Raw genomic sequence first — 6,909 nt, 5'->3', positions numbered from 1 at the left:
CTCCATAAAACTATACTCTATAAAAGCCTGTAACACAATAATTAAATGCACAGCCCACCTTGTAATGCAATCGTCTAATGTGGACACAACAATGTGTAGCCTACGGAGTTTTTTTAAATTTATTTTTATATGTAAAGACCTGCGACGCGATCTGGGGGGTTATGGTCCAGAGGTCTGGGGGGTCCAGAGGTGGCAGGCTTGTGTCTACATTATATATTTTAAATATCATACAAAGTGATCATATATAGCCACACTGACATACATCAGAAGTATTCAAATGTAACTAACACAAATGTAATGGATGAAATGACATCAAATGTAACCAATACTCATGTATTGTTTAATGTTATAGTAGCCTATGTATTGGATGATGGTTAATTAACATTTAGATAGGAAGGAGGGAGAGGAAGACCCAAATATGGGTTTAGCTAAAGAGAGAGTCTGATTTGAATGTGCTAGCCAAAAGACCAGCCCTGGGGGACAGGAGACCAGCCCAGGGGGACAGGATCAAATAGGATGACAAGAGCATCTCAATAGGCTTTCCAGCCCCCGAAGAGGACATGTGGATACCTAGGACCAGGTCTATGAACAGGTCTAACAGGTCTATGAACAGGTCTACCAGGTCTACCAGGTCTAACAGGTCTAACAGGTCTAGGAACAGGTCTAACAGGTCTAACAGGTCTAACAGGTCTAACAGGTCTAACAGGTCTAGGAACAGGTCTAACAGGTCTAACAGGTCTAACAGGTCTAACAGGTCTAACAGGTCTAACAGGTCTAGCCCAGTCAGGGCAGGATGTTGTGCCAGCCAGGTACAATTTGTGTGTGCCAGCCAGGTCAATTTCCTCAATATATTCAAGTTTCAAGTAAGTCACATTACATGCGTGTAGGAGAGTAAAACTATTAGGCTTCGGTTCCTGACATTGCATTGCAGCACAAGACAAAAGGCAATAATAATTCAAGCATAATTCAAGATGTGACAGTAGTACAGGACATAAATGACAAAAAAATATAGGCATAATACATGGCTCATGAGTGAACGGCGAAAATGTCTGGTCGGCACAGCTTGCGATTCCATGGAAGTTACAGGGAACTATGTGTGAAAGAGGCTTAAATGTTGAAATAACAGTAATACCATGTTCATTGATAAAATGACATAAGGGATGAAAAGGGGGGATGGCAGTTTTAGAAGGGGGATGATGACGCGCGCTGGACTGAGGAACAGCATATCGCTAATAGCAATTTTTTTGTTATGCTTGTTGTAAATAAAAGTTCTATGATGCATTGAAATGACATTAAACTAAGATAATAAGATGGTTATCATAATTTTTCAAATCTTTATTAATAAGTAATTACAGAAAAAGTAAATGACATTTCCGAGAGCGGAATCTGTTGTGGTATTTAAAAATGGCGGTTAGCGGTGAACTCGGGAACATGGGATGACGATGTTGTGACCAATCAACGGTCTGCAGCGTCACACGTCACACACAGCCTGGCAAAAAAGTACCTTTCGCTCCAGTAGTTCCTAGTCCAGAAGGGTAGCTAAAACGGCCCGGCTTGGCTCGGTTCGGCCCGGCTCGGTTGGCAATGGAGAAAGGGAAACAAACTGGCTCGGGTCGGGTCGGCCCGGTAGTGGAAAAGCGCCAATAGATAGTTCAGTATTAAAGTGGCTGTGAGCTTACGGTTTCCGTAGTCTGTATACATGGGGTGTGCTTGGGGAAGATAGTCAATTGTCTACAGTGGGCTTGTTCATGAGCCTGATCACCTGGGGGAAGTAGCTGTCGTTTAGCCTCTGAGTGTTGGCCATGAGGCTCCGGAAGAGGCCTTGCCTCTTGGACAGCAACGGTTCTAACAGGCTGTGGTTGGGGTGACTGAGGTCTTTGATGATCCTCCCGGCTTTTCTGACACACCATTTGTTATATCCTGGATGGAGGAAAGCTTACATCCAGTGATGCACTCGGCTGTCCGCACCACCATCTATAGCACTGTCCTGGGGTTCCTTTTTAGCTTTGTAAAGTTATGAAAATGAAATGAAATACTGCTACTGTCTGGGTTTGTGCAAACCAAACAGGTCTCACTCTCCCCCTAATGAACCCAAATAAACTGCCGACTGAAGAGCTTGCTGCTGTTAAATTGACCTACTAAACATTATGTGAGATGGCTTCAAAGGAGCTCATTGATTTGTGCCCCATGAAAGACCCTAAAAGCAGGGCCAGCAGTGTGGAACTAGTGTCATGGTTTGGCGATCTACAGGGATAGAAAACTGACCTGTAGTGTCAAAAGGTAAAACAAAGGTAACCTGGCATGAGGCAGATCCCATACGACCCTTCACACTAAGGGTACAGCATACCCTTAGTGCTGTATGCTGTATGCTAGTGTATACTCTATATACACATATGCATATACATATACACATATGCATACACTAGAGTACAGCAGTGTTTTATTTGTACAGTATAGTATAGTGGATAGTGTACATAGCCTTTATTTATGTAAACCAGCTCTTTTCCCTTCTTGTTTTTAGTTTTTTTTCCTAGCACCAGGGGAGCCCCCCCCCTCCCAAATTTCGTTGTTTGGTACCTGTACTATATCAATGACAATAAAGACCATTCATTCATTCATTCATTCATTCATTCATTCATTCATTCATTCATAGTAGCTGCCATCAAATTGTCTAGATTGTCCAGGGCCTAGAACCTAGGTCTTTGCTGTGTTGGTCCTCCAGGACAGGTCCTCCTGAATGTGCACCCCCAGGAATCGGAGGGTTGAGACTCTCTCCACGCTCCCTCCATCGACGAGCAGGGGCTGGACCTCAGATTGTATGTAAAACAAATATAAATAAAGATTTAAGGGCGGTTGCTGCTGGCTTCTATGGACCGCTCCATATGCTCAAGCATCCTCTCCTCCCTCTCCTCTCTCCTCTCCTTCCTCGCCTCTCTCCTCTCCTCCCTCGCCTCTGCCTTCTTCTCCCTCTCGTCTGCCGCCTTCTCCCTCTCCTCTGCCCTCTCCAGGAATGACATGAGGTCTTCATTGCCATTCTTCTCCTTTCCTGGGTAACAGAAAACAGGTAGTAAGCAATACAGAAATCATTTTACCAGGTGGTGCATGAGGCCAGGACAGATGCCAGCCATGATGACAAATATGTTTGGAAAATATAAAGGATACTGGAAAATAAGGTTGTGTAATAGGCCATCAATCTTCATACATCATCAATAGAAGGGGAGGGGGTCTAGTCCCAAATACTTACTTTTCCTTTTTCTGGGTTGTGAGGCAGGCTCTTCAAGTTCTGAAGGGTCCAAACCACTTCTGGTGGAGTTGGCGGATGATTCTGGAGGCGCTATTACATCACAAAGACATTAAGGCCTGCTGGTTATCTAAAATATTACGTTGCCTACTTGTCCCTCCAAAACATAAACAGCTTGGAAACTTTGGCCATGAAAGTTGATGGCATGATTATAGCATAGCCTACGTTTCCCCAAAATGAACATTATATGCATTAGCCAACAGAGCACATTTTGTAAGATGTTAAGACGTCAACACGAGCTTACAGAAATTGAGATACTGAGATTGAGATTTTGCGCTACATAAATATCCAATTGATTAATTGATTGTCAGTCAACGTGGCGACATTTCAGTTTTTAATGATGAATTATTATTATACGATGAATTAGGCTATTCCAATGTTTGATCGACATAACATAGAATATCTGAACTTCATTTTCAACGAGTGGTATATGCAGTCAACCTACCGTGATCTGTGGAAGGTCCAGGCGATTCATCGTCCTCAGATGTGGTGGCTGTGGCAGCTGTGGCTGAGTTCAGGGCCCCCGTCAGCTGGTTTGCTGGTCGCGACGCTGACCCATTACACTGTCCAGCATGTCGTAGGTTGGACATGTGTCGCCCCGTCCAGCTCCGCTTTTGGCCAACTCTTTCTTAGCATCCCTGTAATCCTTCTTAATTTTCTTTAGTTTGTTTATGACTTGTTCTGATGTCCTAATGAACCCCGCCTTCGCCAACTCTTGTACTAATTCATCATAAATCTTCCCCTTTCTTGTGCTGCCCTCCAGTCTGTCTTGGATTTCTGTTGATGACCAGACACTGCGTTTCCGCGGCAGACCAAATTCACGATTTTTCTGTCCATTTTCCAGTCTTTCTTGATCTCTTCTTTATCTATTCTTTGTATCTTCTTTGTCTCTTAGTTATGTTGTGGGGGGGTAGTGGTGGTCTAGTGCAGTGGTTCCCAACCTTTTTTGTCTTGTGTACCCCTTGAGCTGTTTTGCCATGCCAGAAGTACCCCCTCACTCATGCGTGTTGATTATTTCCCAAAAAAATCAATTAAACTCTAACTTGCAAATATAACATTTATTACTGACACACAGAGAGCAAAACCTCTTCTCATGTCTCCAAAACTCTAATCACATTTTCTGCTTTACACACATTTTGCTATTCAAAATGGCACTTTTTAAATGCACTGAACACGGTTTTCTGCACACAACAATCTGACATAAAGTCACATGTTTGCCATTTCAAAACATTGCCATTCAAAATTAGACTACATGAGCTAATTGGCCAATACATGTGCCACCTGGCCACCTCAATGTTAATTGTTACCACATGCCCACACACTCACTGAAAATAGACAAATAAATAATAAATAATAATGAATTTGATTTGATATCTGTTTCTTTTCCCTTTCTCCTGCTCCTCTTTGGCTTCTGTCTGAGGTGCAGTGATGTCATCATTTTCTCATCCCAGAGTCTTGACTGATGGGGAGAGGAAACAGACAAGATGAGACAGGATAAAACTTATCACACACACACACACACACACACACACACACACACACACCCACACACACACATAGAGAGAGAGAGAACACATTCAAGACATTATGATTATCACAAATTCCCTCTCAGGGACAAGAGCTAATTGAACCAGAATATCATCACAAGTGTCAGTTGCACTTGCAATACAGCCACCCACACCCCCAACTATCCACACACACACACACACACACACACACACACACACACACACACACACACACACACACACTTAAACTTCTTATCTAACTCTACTGATTATTAATGAAATCATTTGAACCACTCCCCTTTAATACATAGATATTTACACCATTGTGAAAAATAGACTCACCCAGTAGCAGTTGCAATTCTTTTTTTCATCAGTTGAGCTTTAATGAGACACTTGAGGTTGCTTCTCTTTTATAAGCTTTGACAGTTCTGGAGGCAGTGTGGCAACAGCAGTCACCAGGCTGCTCTCCACACTCAGTCTGTTCCTTGGCTTGGTTTTGATGTGGGTCAAAGCTGAGAAGGTCACTTCACACATATATGTAGATCCAAAAGGCAAAAGTTCATTCAATGCACACTTTCCCAGCACTGGATATTCCTTTTCAACATCACACCAAAACTCTGTCAATGACTTGTCAGCATGTGCCATCTTCAACCCACGATCAGAGGACATGTCCATCAGATTTTCCTGCAGGCTTGCAGGAAGGCTGCTGCTGCTCCTGTCATTCACTCTGAATGGGTTCCTCACCCAGTCCAGTTTTTCTGACTTTGTTTCAATGTCATGAAAGTACTGGTTGAAGTCAGTGTCAAGTTTGGACAGATGTGCTTTAACTATTTTCACCACAGGACCTCTGTCAGCATCAGTGGTGGCGAGATGGCCATCAAGCAGTGGGAAACAGCTCACATCTCCATCCTTACATTTCCTCTCCCATAATTTAACCTTCTTTATGAATCCATTCACTTTGTCATACATGTTAAGGATGTGTGAGTACTTGCCCTGAAGTGAAAGGTTGAGCTCATTCAGCTTAGTGAAGACATCAGCAAGATATGCCAGCTGCGCAACCCACACTGCATCCTCAAACAGGGCTGCAAGAGGGTGGTCGTTTTCTGTCAGGAAAGCAAACACCTCGATGCGCAATTCATAGAGCCGCAGCAGCGTTTTGCCACGAGACAGCCAGCGAACGTCTGTGTGAAGCAGTAGCTGCTCATGCTCTGACCCGCTGCCATGACAAAGAGTTTGAAACAGTCTGTGGTTCATTGGCCGGGACTGAATGAAGTTAATCACCTTAACTGCGTCATCCATAACTGCACTTAACTCGGGGCTCATCCTTTTGCTGGCGAGTGCCTCCCGGTGAATAATACAGTGCATCCACTTAATTTCGGGGTTCACCTTCATCACACGCCCAAGCAGCCCACGCACCTTACCCGTCATTGCTGCCGCTCCATCGGTACAGATGTGACTGCAGGATTTCCACTCCAGATCGTTGTCTTTGAAGAAGCTGTCAATAATCAGAAATATTTCCTCGCCAGTTGTCTTTCCTGGCAGCGTCTTGCAAAACAAGATATGCTCATTTATGTCCGACTCTTCTTTATAACGCACAAAAGCCAGCAGCTGAGCCTCCCCACTAACGTCGGTCATTTCATCTAATTGCAAAGCGAACTGACCTGCTTGCTTCATTTTATCCACCACTTGTCCGACAATATTTATGGACATATCATCAATCCGATGGGAGACGGTATTGTTTGATAATGGTACCAACTTGAGCGCGTCAGCTGCTTTCTTGTCCAGCATAGTTTTAGCCAAAATCATAGCGGCAGGCAAAATCAGATCTTCGGCGATTGAATGTGGGGTTTTTGACTTAGCCACTAGTAATGAAACAGCATAGGACGCCTCCAGTGCTTTGCTCGACACACTTGCCGCTTTTTTCAGTGTAGCCTGACTTGACTTGAACTCTGACAGTTTTCGCTTGAAAAAGTCGTCAGTTTTACCAACAGTTGCTAGGTGTTTGGTGCTCTGGTGTCGCTGTAAATGGGCTGGCTTCATTGAATTATTAGCCAGGACTTCGCCGCAGAAAAAGCACTGTGGCTGTGGTGGATCAGCCGA

Source organism: Nansenia antarctica (assembly GCF_963989245.1).
Source record: "Nansenia antarctica genome assembly, chromosome: 18".
Taxonomy (NCBI): domain Eukaryota; kingdom Metazoa; phylum Chordata; class Actinopteri; order Argentiniformes; family Microstomatidae; genus Nansenia; species Nansenia antarctica.
This window is presented reverse-complemented; position numbering follows the sequence as displayed.